Genomic DNA, 26,656 nt, shown 5'->3' on the forward strand with positions numbered 1-26,656 from the left:
CTGCAAAGCTTCAACGCGTTTGACTAGCGCTTAGCATTACAAGTCATCTCTCAAGCTGTGTGTTTTGGAAGGGCTGCTGTCATGTCCCATCTGTCACACTACCCTGTGGCTTATTCCTTCCTGGTCCCTGATTTTGCCTCTTCACACTCCTCTTCCTTGGACTAGGCTGGCAGTGAGGATAGGGAGAATCATTTGCTTGGCTCCTGGGACAGGAGGAGATGCAAGGATGCTGTTAATGTACATGTCCTGCTCATGCATTTCTCTCCTGTTAGCCTATTTGAGCAACTCCCATATTCTACCTACTCTGCCATCTGCTTCCCATTGTCCCCACGTCACTCTCCCTTTTGAGTGTGTGCAATCTCTCTCTCAGGAGTCAGTAATCCCTTGGCAGGTCACACCTTGCTGTGCAATTGCCCCATCTCGCTCTCGTCCTTTCCAGTTTATGGTGAGACAATTTAGTTTGACATCTGTTTTGCCTGTTCTGACAGTTCATGATTTTAATGATAGAAGGCTTGCGCGGCTGTAAACAGAAATCACTGTGAAGCTTGCCTGCCAGCAGTGAGCACACAGACTGGGAGGCTTCATCACTCAAACAGCATCAGCCTTTCACCTCATCTTACTACTTTTAATTCTCTCCACCTCTGTGAATGTGAATGAGCACAAGGGTATGTAAGTTTATATGGGAGTTTGCTAATATATAGAGACTCAGATCTTTGTACTGTGTATATTTGTTTATACTGATACTATTCTACTGTGTGTATATATAATTATGTTTAAAAAACTTAAATGAATGTTAATGTTGCAAAGTCAAGTGCTCAAAAATTAGGAAATGCAAGAATTATGATTGCCAGTGCAACCTTAATTTGACCCCTTTGTGTGTATACATATGACGCAGTCTATTATTGCATGATCTCATTTTGCTTTTTCCCAACATGCATCCTCAAGAAAGAGGAGAGGGAGCAGTCCCTGTGCTCTTTTAAGCTCCTACACTGCAATGGAAACCTGCACAACACTTTCAAAACTTGAGCCTGGGAGCTTAAATTCATTACTCTGCTAGATACTAAAAATCATGGACTGAACAGAGACACTGGCTTTATGGCTTATTACAACAATCTGTAACCCATTAACCCCCTGTTTCTGTCCTATGACTGCACAGTTGTTAACGGGACATTCTACTCTGAATGGACCCTTACAATATATGCTAACTACTTATGCTAAACAATCTGTTCCACCTTCCATTTTGCTGTGATTTTTCCCAGACCTGAAGGAGAGCTCTGTGTGGCTTGAAAGCTTGTGGCCTTGTCTACACTGCCACTTTACAGCACTGAAACTTGCTCACTCAGGGGTGTGAAAAAACACCGCCCTGAGCGGCGTAACTTTCAGCTCTGTAAAGTGGCATTGTAGACAGTGCATTGGGAGCTACTCCCCTCATGGGGGTGGGGTTTTATCCCAGCATTGGTGCCGTGACTGCACAGCCACGTTAAAGCGCTGCCGAACATTGGTAGTGAAGACATACCCTGTGTCTCTCACCGATAGAAGATACTACCTCACCCACCTTGGCCCTTGTGCGGTGACGGTCATGTACGGAGGGAGGAAAGCTCCTTGCACTCTTCCTCTGCACTGTGTTATCACATAAGGGCCTGACAGAATTTTGCCCAGAGTTTCTAATTTCCCTGAATGAATTAATGATGACTGAACTAACTACCTGTGCAGATAGACACAGTATATTTGTATTTCATGTGCACCTCAAGGCTTAAGGAGCCTGGTCCTTAGCTAGTGTAAGCTGGCATAGCTTCATCAAAGTCAACAGCTTTTAACACCAGTTGAGGATTTGACCCAACTCATTTTCTAGTAATGAGTTTAATGAGCAGTCACTTTTAAAACGATCATATCTTTGCTTAAATAAAGGCAGACTCTAGTCCTCAAAATACCTGTGTAGTTTCATTAAATAGCAACCTTCTTGAAGTTAATTTTTTGACACAATTCTTTATAAACATTTAGCTTTTTTGGTATATATTGAAAAATAGAATGATTCATAAAATATCAGTGTACGTGGTCTGTCTCTTTGGCTAATTGAGAGTTACATACATTCTAATGTTTTTTTTTCCCTGCTTTTCTTGCCCTAAGAGTGAAAAAGGCAACTTTTCTAATTTCATCCAAAGATCCCAAAGGGCTTGCCACAAACAATATATACAGATTTCATTTCCTATCACTGGAAAGGGGCAAAGAATATTGTATCCTGTCGAAATCCCAGTTGGTTAGCTGAGAGACAGCAGAGAATGCCCATATGTAGATGGGTGAATGTGTGCATTCATGCACATACCTTCAATTTTCTGGGCTAGGGGATTGGATATGAAAATGGGGGCCTCTCACTTATTCATTCGACATCATTCTAAAGTATGTCTCTGCAGTTTCCAAATTCTTATTATCCTGCTGCTTGCACCGTAATAACCATAACAGTCAACACACCGTGAAACTGGTTATTTATGGTCCCTGTGCTGCCAATTTGATTTGTTTGGAAATATACAAAAATATAGGGGGCATTAACATGACACATGCTGGAAGTCAGGACATCCATTTCCTGTGTCATTTTCACTGTTTGTGAGAAATAGATTTACCCATAGTACTGAACGCCCCCTGGTGCCTTCATGTGAGTGTGTGTTTCATTCTGCAAAGATCCAGTTGATGCATACGAACATCATGCAGTCCATGTTTGCCAGTATATACGTTCCAACAAACAACTCTTTACCTGGCTCTTCTACTCTGTCCTGTCCCATTGTGGTCACCTGTGCTGCAATAAAATCTTTTACCACACAAAAAGCCTCCCAAAAATAATGGTGTTATGGATGGTGTAGGTTTTGGTCAATGTATAAAAATAGTCTGTATAAACCCTTCCGTACCCCAGTTCTGTCTTTTGAGATGATAGCTCTCATGTTGTGGTTTGGAAAGTAGGGCTGAGACCTCAGTGCTAGTTCATAACCAGCCACTGGGACGAGGGATATGAAAACACATGGCAGTGGCACCTTTCCCATTTTAACCCTTGCTTCTCCCATGGTTTTGGCAGAATGTTAAGTGAAAGGTCGGTCTCCTTATAGTTTGCTATAGCCTTGCTATCAAGGTCATTTTGTAATATTAGCCATACACAGAGAATGCAATAAGTCCCGTGGCTGTGAGCTGGAGATAGTTTATCCACATAATACAGACCAAGGCTGGACATGTTTCCTGTTTTGCTCAGTATGCTTTCACCCCAAAATCCATTTAATTTCCTACTGCTTTTTATTTTTTTGTGGAGAATAAAACTGGCTGAACTCTTGAGTAGAGGTCAGAGCTAACTTTCCACCTATCACATGAGGATAGCTGGTGTTTAAAATGCAGAACTTCATTCTTGATTTGATTCTTGATCTGTTGATGATGAAGGACCCCATGTACCAGAGTGAAGGAGGGGAGCTCCCCTTCTCCACCATCTCATGAGTGAGACTCATTTGGCTGAATTCTGGTTCACATTTCTGTTACAGAAGTCATCCAGAGTTTGTCATGTCCTAGGAGTATTTATATGATAGAAGTGGAATTGTGAGGTTGTGCTGAAATTTGACAGACAGTTGACATACAGATGTAAAAATGCAAAATACAAAAATACAAATGTTCCTGTAGCCGAGTGTGAGCCTGTTAGCTGAATTTCATATGTATGGTAAGTTTGATGTAATGGCAGAGAAAGGGAGCATAAAATTGGGAGTGGGTGGAAGGGAGAAATACATCAATTGAATCAGGGAAAAATGCATGTGTTGGAGAGCAAATTGTTGTGGTTACTATGAGACAGAGTCAAAGATGAGTTCTGTGCCTCTGCTGAAAATACAAAGGATTTGTGTTAACACATTACAAACACTGAAGTGTGTAATTACCCCCCCATCCTTGCCAAGGTAGCAACAACAAATTGCAGCCAGCAAATCAGTTCTCTTGAAAAGAAAACGCAGCAGATGTGTGGGTCAGTCCAATGAAAGAGCGGCATTGTAAGGTACATGCTGGATTAATGCATTGCTGGGAGTACAGGATATTAGTCTATTAAAGATACAAGAAGCTATACATGAAAAAAGAACTTAGACTCAACCATAAAGCATTGACTCCCCAAAATCTTCCATTCAAAGTCTGTGTTTCTTCATTGGTTTCCCCCAAGTGTATGATACCTATGAACTGTGTAGATGATGAAATATTACTAATGCTGTGTGGAGAAAAGAGCGATGATTTTAATAGGAAACTGAATGCAGCCATTGTCCTACAAAATCTCCGGCGAGTGCTGTAAACTCAAGCCGGTAAAGCTCTACCTCTTAGATTGCTTCTCCTTATCCCATTGTCATGGCAACTCTTCCTATTTAATGTTCTTAAGACTTAAAGAGAAAAGTACAAGTGAAAGTTTACTGCTGAGTTCCTGACATGCTAAATGCCTCCCATCAGGACCCCCAACTCAGTTCACATGCTCTGTTTATAGCCCGGGCTTTAATATGGATATAGGATGTAGAGCAGATGTAGGCAAACTACGGCCTGTGGGCCACATCTGGCCCGTGGGACGGTCCTGCGCAGCCTTTGAGCTCCGGGCCAGGGATGCTAGCCCCTGGCCCCTCCCCTGCTGTCCTCCCCTCCCCCGCAGCCTCAGCTCGCCACGCCGCCAGCACTCTGGGCGGCAGGGTTGCGAGCTCCCTCCGGGCAGTGTGGCCGTGAGAGGCGCCAGCCGGGTGTTCCCCGTAGGAATGTGCCACTTACGGAGCACCAGGACTGGCAGCCGTAAGTAGTACACCGTAAGTAAGCTGTGCCTTCCCAAACAGCCTGGCCCCCACCCCTTATCCGCCCGCTCCCACTTCGCACCCCTCTGACTGCCCCCCTCAGAACCCCCGACCCATCCAACCCCCCCGCTCCTTGTCCCCTGACTGCCTCCTTCCCGGGATCCCCCATCCCTAACTGCACTCCCGACTGCCCGACCACTATCCACACCCCCGCCCCCTGCTCCCTGTCCCCTGACTGCCCCCTGGGACTCCTGCCCTTTATTCACCCACCCCGCTCCCTGCCCCCTTACCATGCCACTCAGAGCACCAGGACTGGCAGATGTAAGTAGTACACTGTAAGTAGTTCATTCCGGTGGGGAGCACCGGCCCTCCATACAATTTTGGAACCCTGATGTGGCTCTCAGGCCAAAAAGTTTGCCCACCCCGATACAGAGGGTATTTTTTTTTTTCTGCTATAGAGTAGGGTTTGATCTGAGATGTAACCCAAAATGAAGTAAGGTTGCATGGATGGAAGAGCCCAGCCGTTCATCGCAGCACTCATGTTACTAGTTGAGAATGCTGACTAGTGACTGCAGGAATGGAGGACCTGATTCTCCTTTCGCTTGCTCTGACATAATAGCTTTGGCTTTGTTCAGTAACTTCTGATTTACACCAACGTGAGTGAGAACAGAGTCAAGCCACAGGAAAGCAAATTAAGCAAAAACTAGAGCAACAGAAAGAAAGCCATAGAGAGTTTGCCAATTATATATGTTCAACTTGTTGCATTAGTGACAGCATCCTCCAGAGTGGTCATTATTCATGATCATTCCCCCAGATCCCTGAATTGCATCTGGCCTAGGGAGGTCTGGGGCTTTTATTGTGCTGCCCAGTTAAGGAGCTGAATGAAATATATGCTGTGTAATGATGTGGGACAAATTCAGTGGTTCTTAGCTGCTTTTGGAGCCTGCTATTTGTCTTCTGTAGCTGTAAGTAACTTTGGTGGCAGACAGTAATTACAAGACCAAAATAAAAAACTGGCTAGTGAATTGGGATGAGATGCCCAAGAAGGGCAGGGAAGGAGCATAACATTCCCTTTGTCATGGAAATAAATTCCCAACAGAATCTGTTCTAGTAATTTGCTTTAAGTAGAGGGGTGTGGTCTGGGTTCCCAAGCACAGGACTGGGAGGCAGAACTCCTGCATTCTAATCCTGGCTTTACCAGTGACGACTCCTGTAATCTGCGGCAAAGAGCTTCACATTTTTAAAAGCTTCTTTCATCTTTGGTATCTCAAGGTTTGGGTGCCCAACCTTAGATCCATACAACTGGATTTTGAGAGTTGCTGAGTACTTGTGGCTCCCATTAACTTCCCATGGAGTTGTGGATGTAATGATGTTTGTAAAGCAGTTGAAAATGAGAAATGCAATACAAGTTCTCATTATTAATGTTAATAATATTACTGTTTAGAAGAAGTATGGTCTTGTGGTTAAGGCACTGGACTGGACTTTGGAGAGCTTGATTCAGTTCACAGACTATTTACCTTGGGCAAGACATTTAATTTATCTGCACCTCAGTTCCTCATTTGTGAAATGGAGGTAGCAATACCCCTCCCCCCCATATCTGATGTTTGTCAGGCCTCTTTAGGGTCTGATCCAAATCCCATTGAAGAGAGTGAAAAGATTCCCTTTGACTTCAGTGAGCTCTGAATCAGCCCCTTGGTTGGGGCATAGAGACAGCCTCCTAATACTTGTTTGTATAGCACCCAGCACAATGGGCCAATGTCATTTGGGGCCTGTGGATATTGCTGTAATACAAATAAATAACAATTGTAACTTTGAAATAATCACAGCTCTTGGGCAAGGAGGGTCAGACCAGCATTTGTGAATCCGTTCTCCCCAGCAAATTCTAAAAGGGAATACATGGGTATACATGTTCTGACCTCCATCTTTGCCCAAAAGTAATATCCTGTAGCAGCAAATAACAGTGTCACTTTAAGCTGCATTTTCTGAATCAGGGAAAGGGAAGGAGAAAGAGCTGACAGCCATGGATTAGACAGAGTAAAGAAGCCATCAGCATAAATCCACTGCATAATTTAGTACCAAAAAGTAATAGTGAGTAATTCATTGTTCAGCTGAGCACTCAGTACTGTGTTCTGTGTGTATGTTAACATACACAAATTAAATACACATCAGACCATACATGGGGATCATCACACCTCGGTTGCTACATACACTTTAAAAGGGCAACTTTTCTTGAGCAGTACACATTTAAAATCAGTAAATATAAAAATCAGTCCATTAAACATCACAGGACTCGGTCTTCAGCCAGTGTAAATCTGAGCTGAGGATCTGTCTGGCCATGTAAATTTGGCTTTCTGTTATTCACGAGTGTTTTATATCCTTTGTTCAAGTAACTAGATGAAAGACTCAATCCATATAGCTGTGCCCTATAATTGGAATGCAAAATGCTTTCTGAGGTGCTAACCAGTACCATTTTAAGGATTCACAACTAATCATGAATTCTCTTGCACAGCTTGGAAAATGAAGCTGTATTGTAAAGAGAAGAGAAAATATGGCAAAGCTTAGGCAATGAAGTACAGTTTCATCCCTATTAGAGATAGATATTTGGTCTGACCCACTTCGTTGGGAATGTCTAGATTATCTCACAGGAAGGCTGACATCAGGTGCAATTCAAGCCTGTCCTGACCCTATATACAGTATGCAGTGTAGTTGTAGTCCTCTTGGTCCTAGGATATTAAAGAGACAAGATGAGTGAGGTAATATCCATTATTGGACCAGCTTCTGTTGGTGAGAGAGACAAGCTTTTGAGCTGCATTGAGCTCTTCTTCAGATCTGAGACACTCTGGGTATGTGTCTTAAAAACTCACAACTGACCCATGCCATCTTGTGACGCTATATGGAATATGTGCAACACTTTATGATATCGTTGATATCAATATTATAAAATTGCAATGAGTCTGGCCAGATATGCCATGTAAAGTATCTGAAAATGTTATGATTTGCCAAGTATGGTGATCTTGTTTATATGTTTGTATCACCTTTGTATTGTGAGTTATAGAGATGTATGGTATATCTGTATTTCAAAACTGATGCTGGGTTTCTGGGTGATACCCCCAGACAAAATGACATCAGCACTAAGCCTGCGTGGTGGCCCATCAAGAGACATCAGCTGAGAGATGGCAGGGCTATACCTTATGAGTCAGCAAGATGCATGCCTATGGACAGAACTCAGGTTTTTCTATGCCATGTGCTATGTGTTCCAAGCCACATGGCAAAAGATATAAAAAGGCAGCTGCATCATCTCCATTTTGTCTTCATTCCTGCTTCTGACCTCTGGAGAAACCTCTCTGCAAATGAAGCTCTGGACAAAGGACTGAATGACCCATTCAAGCTGTGGATGTGTTCCAGAGGGACTTTCAAGTCAGCAAACTCACCAATACTGCTAAGAACCTGATATATGAAGTCTCTGTATGTATCTGATATATGAAGGCAGGGGGCTGGACTAGATGACCTCTCGAGGTCCTTTCCAGTCCTAGAATCTATGAATCTACAAGTCTCTGTATGTATATGATTGCCTTACCATTTAACAGCTCTCTTCATGTTCTTTCTTTTTTCTTTATAGTAAACCGTTAGTTTTAGGCGCTTACGAATTGGCTGGCAGTGTGGTATTTTTGGGTAAGATCCAAACTAATATTGTCCTGGTAACGTGGATGACCCTTTGGGGTCAGAAGAATATTTTATATATGTGAGCAGAGTTTTTAAGTAACTTCTCACTGTACTGGACCTATGTGCTGATTGGGAGCCAGAGAACTGGAATGCAATAAAGGGGACTGTGTGATTTCTTTTTTCAGCTTCTCAATAACCAGTGTGGGGGATCAGGAGCGCAGTTTGTGACTAGTTGGTGAATTTAACTTCAGTGTTAACTATCAGTTTGGGGAGTATCTGCTCTCCCTTTTACAGCCTGCCCTGACCATGGCATTTTCAGCAAGAGCTGCGCCAGGCACATTGGGTCACAGAGCTGACTTGGGCTAAGGGGGTTTTAATTGCAGTGTAGATGTTTGGGCTTGGGCTGGAGGTAAGGCTGTAGGACCCTGCGGGATGGGAGAGTCCCAGAGCTCGGGCTGCAGCATGAACCCGAATGCCTACACCACAATTACAGTAAACGGTCCCTTTGCTTGAGTCAGCTGGCCTGGGCCAGCCACAGGTGTCTAATCACAGTATAGACAATACCTTCTGAGTACCTTTCCCAGACCTGAGGAAGAGTTCTATATTGCTGGAAAGCTTGTCTCTCACCAATAGAAGTGGACCAATAAAAGATATTACCTCACCTACCTTGTCTCTCTGACCCTATAGTGACATGGGAGGAGTGGGGAGAAGTAGTCTTTGTGAGGAAAGTGGGGGAGGAGGAAGCCGAATGCAGGTAGCCTTTCTAACACCTGTATATCTCAGGCCAGTGGTACATTGCAGAGACATTAAAAAGCTGTTGGTCCCTATGTCTGGCTGATTGGTACCTTTTAAATGCCTATATAGATACTCTAACCCATCTCAGTGAGAGAAATTACCAATTTCATCCCAATTTGATGCTGAGAATGGATCCAATCCAGTTTACCATGAGGAATGATCTGTTTATCCTGATCCAAGTGTGACTCCTAGCCCAGTCCACCTCACAGCAAAGAATAACCAAATTTATTCCAGTCTGAGGCCAGCCCAGCTCACGGCAAGGAATGACCAGATTCTTACAGTGGTCATTCTGCATCTTTAGATTCCAGAAATTATCTTAGCTTTACAAGCAGCAAATCAGCAGAGCATTTGGCATGGTACAGATTTGGAAAGAAGCAAATACACAACTTATGATTTAAAATGAAAACATAACCTTGCCCCGCTCATGGACTGCTTTTGTCTTTATTTTTTTAAGTGTCATAGTTTACAAGCTGCTATTCCTCCAGCCTGTGATCTTTCACTGGGGAGACGCCTGTAGGCTTTTAAAATATAAATTAGATGACTGTCTGCCGCTACAACCTAAAGCTGCTTTGATCCAGTTTTCTATAAAGATAGCGAGGTTACCTTCCCTTGTGGGCAGAGCAAGGAGCCAGACAGTACGTGTCTTGATCTAATTTTCCACCACTTCACCTTTGTTTTGTAAGACCATATTTTGTGTTGTGTTTTGAAACCCTGACAAGGCGCAGGCGATCTTAGTGACTGTGTTGCATTTTTAAAGGCTTGTGCTACATACTGACCCATAAACTGCATTCCACTGACTGTTCAGAGTTTCCAGATTAAGTAGTTGCTAAAGCCACAGCTGATTCTGGGATTGAATCCATATCCATACTTGCTGCTTTGTGTGATCCAGCCATTTTCTAATAGTGTGACGTAGGCTGTTGCTATTACATTGACCTGTCATAGACCAGACTAGCCATTCTCTTTAGCCATGGGCATCAGCTTAAAACCCCAGTCATAAAAGGACAAAAATGCTGGCAGCTTAATCAAATAATGCAGCCAGGAGAAAAACAACAGAGAGTGTCAGCAAGACGGCTGCTTCTCACTACACAGAGGAAGGGTACCATGGAAAATAAGTCTGAGCATTGTGTTACACTTAAAAACCCTGTTGTGCTTAAATATCTTGGCATGTTAAAAATATATCCTGATCCAATTAAAATACCCCATCAGTATGCCTCAAAATGATCACAAGTTAGTTTAAACCGCACATCCTCTTCTCCCCCCACCCTCCGCCCCAATGCATCTGGCCATTCTGTGCATCATATTAGGGCCATACCTCTAGTGTACTGGGGCTCCAGTATGCCTGACTAGCACTCACATAAACCTTTTAAGTAAGTCCCATGTATCTGATGAAGTGGGTATTCACCCACGAAAGCTCATCCTCCAATACGTTTGTTAGTCTGTAAGGTGCCACGGAACTCTTTGCTGCTTAAACCTTTTTGAACACCTCACACCTGAGAGTCACTTTACATGTAGTTTGTGTTTACATACCATAGTATTTAGGTTTTTCTTTTTTCTTTGAAAATGCTATTAACTAGAGCATTAAATGTTGGCCTCTAGCAGTGTCCCTCCGTATGTTTACAACAAATGTTTTTTCTGTAGATAAAATGTGTATGACAGCATGCATGTAATGGGGCGGTTCCCAGATCCATTCTCCCCATGGGTTGAAATGCAGGCACTTGAAAATGCTTATCCGTTTGAGGAATTCAGACGGAAACAGATTGTAAACCTCCCAGTGTACCTTTTCACCCATGGGGATGAAAGGACTGAGAGAAAGAGTATCAGATAGATATTTTTTCTCTCTGGTGATGCATGAAGATTGGCCTATCCCCCGAGGCAGGAAACAAGGAATCTTCTTCATTCCAAGTGAATAGAGACTTTCCATAAGGAAGGCAGACTGGAATTTAAAGTTGCTTTTCCAGTTGGATTGACTAGTCCATCACTACCATATCCTCAGTGCCCTGAATACTCACTCACAAACAAGGAAAAGTCTGCTAATTTCATGCTTCCAGTCAAACGGCTTCTTGCCCTTCTGCTGTGGCTTCTGGGAATGGAGAACACTTGTTTTCCCTGTTCTCAAGTATTTCTCGTTACATGCCTGTACTTCAGTTGCTTTGCTATTAACACAGTGGAATGCTAGCAACTGGAGACAAGCTGCAATGTTAACAGAAAACTTGACCTCATGGAGAAGCCAGGTTTAGAGCACTCAATTGAGTGTGATTTGTTTTAATGTGAGCCCTATGACAGTCAGCTTAAATTGGCCTTTGCCACTTGGCTACTGTAAACTTCAAAGAGTTTTGGAGACTGGAAGTTAAGGTAACAATAAAGGGCAGATATAGTGGGACTGAGTGAATTGTGTATGGTGACTAATATTCATTATGGATCTAGCCCCTTATTTTAGCTAGAGAGTCTTTAACCAACGGAACCTAATTTTTTTTAAGTCTTTGGTAGTCATAGTCTGTGGGATGTTTGCAAATTATCCACTTCAGCTACAGTATTCACAGTTTGTTATGCGAGATCTGTGGTTGGTCGTCTAAGTTGTTTCTACTTCTTGATTGGCTGACTGAAATATATTGTAGGAGAAAAATAAATAGTGAATAGCAAGTAATATGCTTTGGCACAAATTTTCTGATGAATACTTATACTGAAATGTGTAATACTTTCAGAATTCATTAATATTTGTGTAGTGGTTATCTGCATATCCATGAATAATGTGGCACCATCAGTCATAGGTATCTGACCTCTGTCCTTTTTATCGATGAAAATATTTGAGAGTCTGTGTTCTTATACATACACATACAGTAGAACCTCCGAGTTACAAACACATTGGGAATGGAGGTTGTTCGTAACTCTGAAATGTTCGTAACTCTGAACAAAACCTTATGGTTGTTCTTTTGAAAGTTTACAATTGAACATTGGCTTAATACAGCTTTGAAAGTTTGCTATGCAGAAGAAAAATTCTGCTTTAAACCATCTGAATTTAAATGAAACAAGCACAGTAACTATTTCCTTACCTTGACAAATCTTTTTTCAAACTTTTCCTTTATTTTTTTAGTATTTTACATTTAACACAGTACTGTACTGTATTTTTTTTTGTCCTTGCTGCTGCATGATTGTGTATTTCTGGTTCCAAATGAGGTGTACGGTCAGCTCATAACACTGGTGTTCCTAACTCTAAGGTTCTCTTGTATGAGAAATTTATACAACTTAAATATGGGCAAAACATTTTTTTTTCTGATTTTGTTCTGAGAAATAGCTGAAAAAATAATTTTTCAGCAAAACAATAATAATTCAGTTTGGCAAAGTTATAAGCAACTGAAAATGTGCTCTTGTAATGGAAAGCATTAGGTAGCCTTAAGCCTAGTGATCACCAGCTTCACCTATGATAAGTATGTGGAATGCATGAAGGTGCGGTGCAAGTTTGGGATGGCTACATTGGCCACTGGTGAATTTACACAGGTCATCCCCAATAAGTGCTGATACAACTTTTATTTACATGGCCTATGGTAAAGCCCCAAACATACCTACTTAAATGTATTTGTGTACATCTAGGCACTTTAAATAACTACAAAGAGTTCTGTCCAATTTTCCAACCCAAAATTCTTTCATGTTACCCAGTTTACACTTTACAATGTAATATGCTCTCTGATCTTCAGTGAGTATTGGTCTTGAGCAGCACGGTCTGATTTGTTGAGACAAATAAGAGCTAGATGCAGTAAGAATCATTGTCTTAGGAAATGTTGCTGCATATCTGGTGCACAAAGAAACCTTCCAGGATAATTCAGGACATACAGGGTGAAGACGATGGCAGTAGAGCAACAGAGGGGCAGTATTGATTGCCCTGGAGGTGTGGCACTGAAAACTGCAGCATTTTCTTCATGGCATCTGTGATTCAAACTGTGCCTGAATGGAAATGGAACAGCAATGACCTGGCTTGGTTCTTGGAGGTAGAAAGCTGAATGATCAACATAACTGTCAAGCCTGATATGAAATATGTATCTCCTCGCATCTGAAGGCGTGTTGTGAAGGGATTGAAAGATCTGTATTTGAAAAAAGATGTTTGATTTCCTCACCTCCTTTCTTTCTCATTTTTCTTTCCATCTTCTTTTGTGCTAACTTACTCTCATTGATCTCTCAGTGCATGTTTGATGCGTCACTTGCAGATAGATGGATGACTTGTAATATTTATCTACAGTGGCCTTGATCTTTCCCCCAGTGAAATCAATGGCAAAACCTTCATTGATGTTAATGGGGCAGAAATAGACATCAAATGTGTAGTCCTGAACTTATCCTTTGGAAATTAGGGCTTTTTGAGGTGAATCTGGAATCTGAACGTAATTTCTATTTTTGTACTAATTGTCAGAGATATGTACCATCTCCTGGTGGTGACATTCCTCATCCTCTTTAGCATCCTCACGTTTGCCACTGTACTCGAGGGGCTAGATTTTGCCCTATTACACTCAGGCCTATTGTCTGCATTTGGCCTTAACCCTAACCAGGGCCGGCTCTAGCCATTTTGCCGCCCCAAGCACGGCGGCACACCACAGGGGGCGCTCTGCCACTCGCTGGTCCCGCGGCTCCAGTGGACCTCCTGCAGGCGTGCCTGCGGATGCTCCACCAGAGCCACGGGACCAGCGGACCCTCCGCAGGGATGCCTGCGGGAGGTCCACCAGAGCCGCCTGCTGCCCTCCTGGCAACCGGAAGAGCACCCCCCGCGGCATGCCGCCCCAAGCACGCGCTTGGCGCGCTGGGGCCTGGAGCCGGCCCTGACCCTAACCTTTCCTGGATTGCCACTTCTCATGCTATACATTTTGCTACTGCCTAGTTTTTTAAACATGCAGAGAACACCGTGCTATGCTATTTTATTTTAAAGGGAATCTGTTAAGTCTAAATATAATGCTCACTTCTTAAAGGATGTTTGTTCTAAGTCTGGTATATAATGCTTATTATATGCAATATACTTGCTAAGTTTGGCGACCTTCCTACTTCCCTGTGGGACGCTTATGGTCTTCTCTGGGGAATTTGTGCCTCCTGCTAAGTTCAGTTTGACTTCTGATGTGTGGCCTGTCTGCTTCTAAGGATTTTATAACATCTAAGTGGTACTGGTGTGCATGTGCTGTTTAAGTACTGTACACTGACTAACGTGTGATGATCTTGGAATGTTTTTCCTATTTATTTTCCCAGTCTTTCCTACATGTTTCATAAGCATTTTTGATAAGAGGCAGTAAACTTGCTGATGAGTCCAGTTATATCAAATATTTGCATAATTAGATGCTTTCCTTACTTATGGCAATTTTCTGAATAGTTCAATACTTACCATACTACATTTCCACATTTTGTGGTTCACGGAGCACAATATTCTGTAATCGCTTTAGAGCTCATTTTCATAACAATATCCATTCTCAGTAGCTAAAAAAAATTAAATTTTAATTTAATGACTCTAATAATGGTACTAAAAGGTTAATAACATGGGATTGCCAAAATTAAAGGTGAATTAGCATCTGTCCCTGTTACACCAATGCAGGGCTTCTCTTGTCCTGAATCAATGCACAGTGCATGTATAAAGGAAGGATACTTGGAACTGGAATTGTTTATTGACCATTTAGTTACACTTGAGGGTGGGTGGGTTTAAGCATGTGATAGAGCAAAGGGCAGTGCTGGCACCAATGTGATATGGTGCAGTGATCGCTCTTTGTTTAGCAGAGCAGGTGAAATCTTCTTTGCCGTTTGTCATCTGAATGGGAAGGTAAATAGGATATGGAGAGACTAATATTAAAGAGAAAAACAGTAGAAGGAAATTGAGAATGTCGCTGCTTCTAGGCTCAACTCATCTGATGTGTCCTTAACCAGACTAGTGTGCAATACTGAAACAGCTATTTCACCATGTATTGCTAAGTTGCTCAGAAAGAGTGCACAAGTATGCTCAGCTGTCACAGATTCATAAACTGTAAAGCCAGAAGGGACCATTGTGATCATCTAGTCCAGGGATAGGCAACCTATGGCACGCATGCCAAAGATGGCACGGAAGCTGATTTTCAGTGGCACTCCCACTGTCCGGGTCCTGGCCACGGGTCCGGGGGCCTCTGCATTTTAATTTAATTTTAAATGAAGCTTCTTAAACATTTTAAAATACCTTGTTTACTTTATATACAACAATAATTTAGTTATATATTATAGACTTATAGAAAGAGACCTTCTAAAAACATTAAAATGTATTACTGGCACGTGAAACATTAAATGAGAGTGAATAAATAAAGACTCAGCACAGCACTTCTGAAAGGTTGCCGACCCCTGATCTAGTCTGACCTTCTGCATAACAAGCCATTGGACTTCCCTGTATTTATTCCTGTTGAGAATAAAGCAGATCTTTTATAGAAGCATCCAGTCTTGATTTAAAAATTGTCAGTGATAGAGAATCCACCACAAACTTTGGTAAGTTGTTCCAAAGGTTAGTTACCCTCACTGTTAAAAATTTACGGCTTGTACCTAATCTGAATTGGTTCAACTTCCAACCACTGTATCTTGTTACATCTTTCTCTGCTAGATCCAAGAGCCTTCTAATATCAAATGTTTGTTCCCTATGTAGGTACTTTACAAGCTGTGCTCAAATAATCCATTAACCTCTTTGGCCTGGTCTACACTGGGGCAGGGGGGCGGGGGGGATCGATCTAAGTTACGCAACTTCAGCTACATGAATGCTGTAGCTGAAGTCGACGTACTTAGATCAACTTACCGTGGTGTCATCATTGCAGTGAGTTGACTGCTGCCACTCCCCCGTCGACTCCTCCTGCACCTCTCGTGGTGATGGAGTACAGGAGTCGATGGGAGAGTGCTTGGGGATCAATTTATCACGTCTAAACTAGATGTGATAAATTGACCCCTGCTGGATCAATCGCTGCCCGCCGATCTGGCAGGTAGTGTAGTCATACCCTTTGTTACACTGAGATTGAGCTCCAGGAGTTCTCTCTCTGTAAGATACTTTCCCAATCCTTTAATAATTCTCATGGCTCTTCTCTTAACTCTCCCCAATTTTTCAACATCCTTCTTGAAGTATGGACACCAGAACCGGACACAGTAATCCAGTAGTGGATGTACCCATGCCAAATACAGAGGTAATATAATTTCTTTACTCCTCTCTGATCTCCCCTGTTTTATACATCTAAGATCACACTAGCCCTTTTAGCCACAGAGTCGCATTGGGAGCCTGTGTTCAACTTGATTATCCACCATAATCCCTGAGTCTTCTTGTGAGTCACTGCTTCCCAGAATATAGCCCCCCATCCTATAAATATAACCAGTATTCTTTATTCCTACATGCATGACTTTTTATTTGCTTGTACTGAAATGCATATTGTTTGCTTGCACCCAGTTTTCCAAGTGATCCAGATCATTCTGTGTCAGTGACCTGTCCTCTTCATTAGTTATCTGTCCTCTTCATTTACTCCCCCAATGTTTGTCATCAACCAACTTTATCAGTGATATTTTTTTCTTCCGGGTCACTTATAAAAATGTTAAATAGCACAGAGCCAAGAACTGCTTCCAGCAGCATGTCACTACTAGTCACACACTTGCTTGACAAAGATTCCCCATTGACAGTTACATTTTGAGTTAGCCAGTTTTTTATCCATTTTGTTTGTAGCATGTTGATTTTTGTATTGCTGTAGTTTCTTAATGGAAATATTGTGCAGTACCAAGTCAGATGCCTTCAGAGGCCTAACTATAGTACAGCAACATTATTACCTTTATCAGCCAGACTTGTAATCTCATGAAGAAAATATCAAGTTAATTTGAGAAGGTCCATGTTGCATAAACCCATGATAATTGGCATTCATGATATTACCCTCCTTTAACTCTTTATTAGCTGAATATCCTATAAACCATCCTGTTATTTTAGGCTAACAGATCTGTAATTACCTGGGTCAGCCTCATTTACCCTTTTTTAAATATTGGAACATTAGCTTTCTTCTACTAATCTGGAACTTTCCAGGTGTTCCAAGACTTACTGAAAATCAGCCATAACAGTTGTGAACAGTTCTTCAACCAGTTCTTTTAAAACTCATGGGTGCAAGTTGTCCAGACATGCTGATTTAAAAATGGCAAACTTTTGCAGCTGCTGTTTAACAGCCTCCTACATTACTGTTTAAATTGAAGGTATTCAGGCATCATCATAGGATATGAATACATCATTTGTTTTTTTCCAAATACAAACCAGGAATATTTATTGAAAGCTTTTTCCTTTTGTACATTATTATTAAGGCTACATCGGGCACCCCCTGAGCCAGCCCCAGCCCCTGCAAAAGTCACAGAAAGTCACAGAATCCGTGACATCCATGGTAGACTTGCAGCCTTAATTATTATTGACAATTCTACCATTTCTGTCTTGTAAAGAACCAATACTTTTAAAATTCCTCCTTGCTGTCCTTAACTCTGATGGCCATAGTTTTCTACTTGTGTCCTTTTAATTTACTATCAAGTTTCTACAGCTTATTTTAAGTTCTATGATTAATTCCTCTTTATCAGTCAAGATGAGGGGGAACAGAGAATCCCTCCATGTTGGAGGCAACTCCTGTCCTGTCCCCTCCATCCCCCTCACCTGTTTTTTTACGAGAGAAAGAGACAGATTCCTTCAGTGATTTATGAATAGGATTTGGGAGCTATCTCAGCCCATAATGGAAGGAGCAGTGATTTTGAATACTTAGCAAGGAGAGCTTTTTTCTAAAGTAGGTTAATGAAATAGATGCTAACAAAACTCTCCAAGAGTTTTAAACACTCTGTATAAAATCCCCTTTTCTTAGGTTTTACTTGTTTGGCACTTGAGAACTAGTAAACTTATGATATCTAGTTGTCCATTGAGTTTTCCAGTCTTTTAAAAAAGAGAAAAGACAGGAAAAGGTGTGTGTATGTGAGAGAGATCTTTTAAACTTTCTTTATGCATCATAAAAAGAAAGGGAGAAAGGGACAAGATCAGTCTTTCTTTTACATATCCCCTTTAAACAGTGTGCATGCAGAATGCTTGCAAACATACATAGAATGTCTGATGCAGTTATATCTACAGTAAAATAATTTGTTTGCAAAGTTTCTTACAAAATACCTGCTCTGTGATTTTAAGAACCCTCAGAGTTTAGTTTGTGTATTGCTTGAAGACCTACTTCCATAAAACAACAGTTCCAGTAACTCTTCTGAAACTGTCCATATTGTTCACTGTTGAAAGAAATGGGGAATACACAGAGGTTCATACACAGTTTAGGTGGTAATATAAGATCCTGAGTATTTCTGGGCTCCTGTAACTCCTGCTGAAGTCAATGGGAAATACCATTGCTCAGCATCTCTGTGGATTTGGCCCATTGGTTGTGAGGAAGCTGAGATTCTATTGAGTTGAAGAGTATGATGAAAATTCATTACGATGCAGTGTAAAGATTTGCACAATAGCACAGTCATCTTACCAGGATACAAAGGTGGGAGATAATCACAAGGCTTCCATTTTAACGCCTAGAGAGTATGATCAGCAAGCAGTGTGGGGTGTCCTGATTCTCTGTTGTTTTTATTAGAGACAGAGCTGGGATTGCCACCTGTTGTTAAATTTGCCTGACGTTTCCCGTTATAAGACACTCATTTTCAGTTGCTTGTAACCTTGTCAAACTTTAACCTTTAATGCTTGCTGTCTGACCCAAGCTGACCCCCTTTTTTTTTAAAGTTTCATGTAAATGATTCAGCTGTTCCTGAGCATGAGGTTGGGGAAAATACCAGGTCAAAAATAATCCTGCAGCTGTTTTGCTGGGAAGCTCCAGAGCCTTCTGCTTTTGAACAAGAACTTGGCCTGGAGTCAGGGATGTACTTTTTGGTATCCCCATGAAAATCTTCCTGAATTTGGCCAAGATATAAACCCCATAAAACTTTCAGTTCGCACATGCTCTGTAAAGACTTATCAGTTTGGCTACTAAGTTCTTTAAAGATTTTGTCTGCACTGAGCAAGCTCCCTCCCCATGTGGTTCTTAGGTGCTGATTGGACTGGACACATTATCCCCATAGAATGACTAGCCTCATCCTGGGGCTGAGGAGAACTTTCCCTGCAGGTACTCCTCTTGGCTACTGGAGGCTATTATGGTGCTGGGCCTTGGAACTGAGCAGTATATGAGCAGTATATGAGCAGTCTTGATTACTTGTGCTGAGGATGTCTGCTTCACTGTAGAATGTTGACTCTGTGGTTTACTCCTTGTATTAGGTTTGATAGTCAAAGGGAATAGAGCTCATTTTTTTAAGTAAATGGTTCTATGTAAGTTAGCCCCCTGCTTGTAAAGTTATACCTAAATACAGCTGTGAAAGACCAATTTTTAATTTGGATATTCACAAGAGAATGTTACCACTGATTTCAGGTATTCCCTCACCATGAACTATAGCCTGCTCGAATATACCAAAAGCAGGTATAACACTTGAGCTGTTCATGTGGGAAATTGAAAAGTCAAGTGGAAGGATGATGTGGTTCTGAGAACTCAATACAAACTTATTACCTACAAGAGCAGTCTTTTTATGGTGGTTCTGCAGCAGCAGGAACAATTTTTTTTTCAAAAGCATTCTGAGGTTACCTTTAATGTTGTAATGGAGACTGGAGCTAATTCCCGTCTGGATATATTTAGATTTAAATGGAAATTTCCCCTCCTTTGCCCTTCCAAAATCACATTGGCTTATTTAATGAAATTATACCTATCAACCCTAAAATATCTTGAATATGTAATCTATATCTTGAATATGTAAATATAAAACCTTCAGATCAGTGAAGTGGTCACTGAAATGAACAGGAATGGTTTGACTTTTGTCTGTGACGAGATGAACTTTGAGTACGATTTATTCTGAAAAATGTTGCTTCACATCAACATAGTAAGAGTTGAGAAGTGTGTGACTAGTCTTCCCAGTGAGTCAACTCTCCCCATAAAAATTCTCCAGTATGTGTTTTAAAAAACTGTATCATGCATCCTTGTACTTACAATTTTGCACAACTGGACAGGATTGGTCACTGTTTCTCCCAGGCATGGCGTTATGAGCAAAACATTCAAACCCTGGTGCCTAAAGTAAGGCACTTGTTCAATTTTTAGCCACCTAAATAAGCAGCCTGATTTTCAGAAGTGATGAGTACCTGCTGAATTCAGCCAGGTTTGAAAATGTTGGCCGGGGTCCCTGGCATGCAGGAAAAGACACCATCAAGGAACACAGTACTGAGGAAGCTGTGAATGCAGTTCTTGCCAGATCTCTTCTGGGGTGCTTTGAGCTGGCCAGAGATGTCAGTGGAGAGCAGTCACAAATGTTGTTCCTTCTCCCACACACTGAGGCTGAGCTTGTGCTTGTCTCCAATATTCCCCCCTCCTGCTAGCTATTTGGGAGCAAGAAACCAAACATCATCTCAAACTTTAATTCCTCATATGGCAGCGTATAGCACTGGTCTCCACGATACTATTTGTTAAGTCATTTTAGCTAGATCTATTTTAAGTGTCTACAGGATGTAGGTTACTTCTGGATCATCAGGGCTTGGTGCTTTGAACCAGAAACCACCTGAGAGAGTCCCATCTTTGTTATAGAAACCATAAGATATTTAGTTCACCTAAAAGAGTCATCATTTATTATTTTACTAATATTTCAGTAATATTTACTCTAGGATTGGGCCCATGGGCATGTTGGTAGCCACACGGTTCCTTACAGTCGGATAGTTCACAACATTAAACGTAGACCTTGAAATCACATAGGAGAACCAGCCTCAACCAACTCTTAACTCTAGACTGAAGTTTTTCAGCTTCACTCTGAGATGGGCGGAGTGGTATGGACCTCAAGAGAATCCCTGTGTTACCCCCATTTCAAGACTTCTCCATGAGGTGAGCATGCTCAAGCAAGTACAATATTGCAATGCTTAGAGAGAGATGCTACAGAAATACTTCAGGTAGATGGATAGTTACATTAGATAGGGTGGGAAAGTGCTTACATTTCAGGTTAGATAAAAGCAACACAAGTGGCTTGCAGCTAGGACATCGACTCGGGGGGAGGACTCCATGAAAAAAGGGACAATTGTGCTTGCCTTAAGAAGTTGATGTACTTAGTAAAAAACACAATCTCAGTCAGAACCGTTTTTAAACTTATTTTTATGGAATAAGAAAAATAAAATACATATTTATATGGCTATTCATTATAACAAATATTCAAACGTCTAAAATTCAGATTCAGAAATATTAAAGTGTTTATCGCAACATGAAAGTGCTGTGTTCATGAAACTATAAAGTTCAAGCAGCAAAGAATCCTGTGGCACCTTATAGACTAACAGACGTTTTGGAGCATGAGCTTTCGTGGGTGAATACCCACTTCCTCAGATGCATGTAATGGAAATATCCAGGGGCAGGTATATATATGTGTGCTAGGAAGCAAGCTAGAGATAACGAGGTCAGTTCAATCAGGGAGGATGAGGCCCTGTTCTAGCAGTTGAGGTGTGAAAACCAAGAGAGGAGAAACTGGTTCTGTAATTGGCAAGCCATTCACAGTCTTTGTTCAATCCTGAGCTGATGGTGTCAAATTTGCAGATGAACTGAAGCTCAGCAGTTTCTCTTTGAAGTCTGGTCCTGAAGTTTTTTTGCTGCAGGATGGCCACCTTAAGGTCTGCTATAGTGTGGCCAGGGAGATTGAAGTGCTCTCCTACAGGTTTTTGTATATTGCCATTCCTAATGTCTGATTTGTGTCCATTTATCCTTTTCCGTAGAGACTGTCCAGTTTGTCCGATGTACATAGCAGAGGGGCATTGCTGGCATATGATGGCGTATATTACATTGGTGGATGTGCAGGTGAATGAACCAGTGATGGTGTGGCTGATCTGGTTAGGTCCTGTGATGGTGTTGCTGGTGTAGATATGTGGGCAGAGTTGGCATCGAGGTTTGTTGCATGGATTGGTTCCTGAGCTAGAGTTATTATGGTGTGGTGTGCAGTCACTGGTGAGAATATGTTTCAGGTTGGCAGGTTGTCTGTGGGCAAGGATTGGCCTGCCACCCAAGGCCTGTGAAAGTGTGGGATCATTGTCCAGGATGGGTTGTAGATCCTTGATGATGCGTTGGAGGGGTTTTAGCTGGGGGCTGTATGTGATGGCCAGTGGAGTCCTGTTGGTTTCTCTCTTGGGTTTGTCTTGCAGTAGGAGGCTTCTGGGTACACGTCTGGCTCTGTTGATCTGTTTCCTTATTTCCTCTTGCGGGTATTGTAGTTTTGAGAATGCTTGGTGGAGATTTTGTAGGTGTTGGTCTCTGTCTGAGGGGTCAGAGCAGATGCGGTTGTACCTCAGTGCTTGGCTGTAGACAATGGATCGTGTGATGTGCCCGGGATGGAAGCTGGAGGCATGAAGGTAGGCATAGCGGTCGGTGGGTTTTCGATATAGGGTGGTGTTAATGTGACCATCACTTATTTGCACCGTGGTGTCAAGAAAGTGGACCTCCCGTGTAGATTGGTCCAGGCTGAGGTTGATGGTGGGGTGGAAGCTGTTGAAATCATGGTGGAATTTTTCCAGAGTCTCCTTCCCATGGGTCCAGATGATGAAGATGTCATCAATGTAGCGTAGATAGAGAAGGGGTGTGAGTGGACGAGAGCTGAGGAAGCGTTGTTCCAGGTCGGCCATGAAGATATTGGCATATTGTGGGGCCATGCGGGTGCCCATAGCAGTGCCACTGATCTGGAGATATATATTGTCATCAAATTTGAAATAGTTGTGTGTAAGTATAAAGGCACAGAGTTCAGCAGCCAGTTGTGCTGTGGCATCATCAGGGATAGTGTTCCTGACAGCTTGTATTCCATCTGTGTGTGGGATGTTTGTGTAGAGAGCCTCTACATCCATGGTGGTTAGGATGGTGTTTTCTGGGAGGTCACCAATGCATTGTAGTTTCCTCAGGAAATCAGTGGTGTCGCGGAGATAGCTGGGAGTGCTGGTGGCATAGGGTCTGAGTAGAGAGTCCATATATCCAGACAGTCCTTCAGTGAGAGTGCCAATGCCCGATATGATGGGGCGTCCAGGACCTCGATGCCAACTCTGCCCACATATCTACACCAGCAACACCATCACAGGACCTAACCAGATCAGCCACACCATCACTGGTTCATTCACCTGCACATCCACCAATGTAATATACGCCATCATATGCCAGCAATGCCCCTCTGCTATGTACATCGGACAAACTGGACAGTCTCTACGGAAAAGGATAAATGGACACAAATCAGACATTAGGAATGGCAATATACAAAAACCTGTAGGAGAGCACTTCAATCTCCCTGGCCACACTATAGCAGACCTTAAGGTGGCCATCCTGCAGCAAAAAAACTTCAGGACCAGACTTCAAAGAGAAACTGCTGAGCTTCAGTTCATCTGCAAATTTGACACCATCAGCTCAGGATTGAACAAAGACTGTGTATGGCTTGCCAATTACAGAACCAGTTTCTCCTCTCTTGGTTTTCACACCTCAACTGCTAGAACAGGGCCTCATCCTCCCTGATTGAACTGACCTCGTTATCTCTAGCTTGCTTCCTAGCACACATATATATACCTGCCCCTGGATATTTCCATTACATGCATCTGAGGAAGTGGGTATTCACCCACGAAAGCTCATGCTCCAAAACGTCTGTTAGTCTATAAGGTGCCACAGGATTCTTTGCTGCTTTTACAGATCCAGACTAACACGGCTACCCTCTGATACTTGACACCATGCAAGGCACTGCATTTAGCCGTATGGAATGGAAATCCATCAACCTCATGAAGATACTTGCACAAATACAGACAGATATCATCTTCCTTTCCAAATGCAAACGGATGGACATCATACCAAATGGACTAAAGGTAAAAAATCCACTGCTATCTACATACTACACAGACCACAGTGAGAGATTATGTCATACTCTATCAAAAAAACTGAGGAACCACCTGATCAGCATCCTATACAGCAAACAGGAAAACATCAAAAAAGAGCTCTCCAACCTGGAGACTCTCATTTATAACCAAACTTCTATACAAACGGACTTCACTAGAATAAGACAGGAGATCTACACTACTCACTTCACCTCTCTTCAAAGGAAAAAGGACTGTAAGCTGTCTAAACTCCTACCTGCCACATGGGGCCACAACAGTGGTACCCCTAACCCACCCAGCAATATCGTCAATCTATCCAACTACACACTCAGCCCAGAAGAAAAGTCTGTCCTATCTCGGGGACTCTCTTTCTGCCCTGCCACCCCCACCAACATGATACAGTTCTGTGGCGATCTGGAAGCCTACTTTCGCCGTCTCCGACTCAAAGAATACTTCCAGGACAACACTGAACAGTGCACTGATACACGGGTGCCCTCCCACCAACAGCACAAGAAATAGAACTCCACATGGACTCCTCCTGAGGGTCGAAATGACAGCCTGGACCTATACATTGAATGCTTCCGCCGGCGTGCACAGGCAGAAATCGTGGAACAACAACATCGCTTGCCTCACAACCTAAGTCGTGCAGAACGCAATGCCATCCACAGCCTCAGAAACCACCCTGACATTATCATCAAAGAGGCTGATAAAGGAGGTGCCGTTGTCATCATGAACAGGTCTGACTATCAAAAGGAGGCAGCCAGACAACTCTCCAATACCAAATTCTACAGGCCACTTCCCTCAGATCCCACTGAGGAATACACTAAGAAACTACAGCATCTACTCAGGACACTCCCTACACTAACACCAGAAGAAATCAACATACCCCTAGAGCCCCGACCAGGGTTATTCTATCTACTACCCAAGATCCACAAACCCGGAAATCCTGGACGCCCCATCATATCGGGCATTGGCACTCTCACTGAAGGACTGTCTGGATATATGGACTCTCTACTCAGACCCTATGCCACCAGCACTCCCAGCTATCTCCGCGACACCACTGATTTCCTGAGGAAACTACAATGCATTGGTGACCTCCCAGAAAACACCATCCTAGCCACCATGGATGTAGAGGCTCTCTACACAAACATCCCACACACAGATGGAATACAAGCTGTCAGGAACACTATCCCTGATGATGCCACAGCACAACTGGCTGCTGAACTCTGTGCCTTTATACTTACACACAACTATTTCAAATTTGATGACAATATATATCTCCAGATCAGTGGCACTGCTATGGGCACCCGCATGGCCCCACAATATGCCAATATCTTCATGGCCGACCTGGAACAACGCTTCCTCAGCTCTCGTCCACTCACACCCCTTCTCTATCTACGCTACATTGATGACATCTTCATCATCTGGACCCATGGGAAGGAGACTCTGGAAAAATTCCACCATGATTTCAACAGCTTCCACCCCACCATCAACCTCAGCCTGGACCAATCTACACGGGAGGTCCACTTTCTTGACACCACGGTGCAAATAAGTGATGGTCACATTAACACCACCCTATATCGAAAACCCACCGACCGCTATGCCTACCTTCATGCCTCCAGCTTCCATCCCGGGCACATCACACGATCCATTGTCTACAGCCAAGCACTGAGGTACAACCGCATCTGCTCTGACCCCTCAGACAGAGACCAACACCTACAAAATCTCCACCAAGCATTCTCAAAACTACTATACCCGCAAGAGGAAATAAGGAAACAGATCAACAGAGCCAGACGTGTACCCAGAAGCCTCCTACTGCAAGACAAACCCAAGAGAGAAACCAACAGGACTCCACTGGCCATCACATACAGCCCCCAGCTAAAACCCCTCCAACGCATCATCAAGGATCTACAACCCATCCTGGACAATGATCCCACACTTTCACAGGCCTTGGGTGGCAGGCCAATCCTTGCCCACAGACAACCTGCCAACCTGAAACATATTCTCACCAGTGACTGCACACCACACCATAATAACTCTAGCTCAGGAACCAATCCATGCAACAAACCTCGATGCCAACTCTGCCCACATATCTACACCAGCAACACCATCACAGGACCTAACCAGATCAGCCACACCATCACTGGTTCATTCACCTGCACATCCACCAATGTAATATACGCCATCATATGCCAGCAATGCCCCTCTGCTATGTACATCGGACAAACTGGACAGTCTCTACGGAAAAGGATAAATGGACACAAATCAGACATTAGGAATGGCAATATACAAAAACCTGTAGGAGAGCACTTCAATCTCCCTGGCCACACTATAGCAGACCTTAAGGTGGCCATCCTGCAGCAAAAAAACTTCAGGACCAGACTTCAAAGAGAAACTGCTGAGCTTCAGTTCATCTGCAAATTTGACACCATCAGCTCAGGATTGAACAAAGACTGTGAATGGCTTGCCAATTACAGAACCAGTTTCTCCTCTCTTGGTTTTCACACCTCAACTGCTAGAACAGGGCCTCATCCTC

General features: G+C 42.7%; 1 protein-coding gene across 5 annotated transcripts in view; it reads left to right on the plus strand.

The window, feature by feature from the left end:
* The window catches only part of LRP8 (LDL receptor related protein 8), a 284,937-nt gene that overhangs the window by 65,471 nt on the left and 192,810 nt on the right, over positions 1-26,656 (plus strand). The gene's annotated exons all lie outside the window — the stretch shown is intronic.

Source organism: Gopherus flavomarginatus, chromosome 7 (assembly GCF_025201925.1).
Source record: "Gopherus flavomarginatus isolate rGopFla2 chromosome 7, rGopFla2.mat.asm, whole genome shotgun sequence".
Taxonomy (NCBI): domain Eukaryota; kingdom Metazoa; phylum Chordata; order Testudines; family Testudinidae; genus Gopherus; species Gopherus flavomarginatus.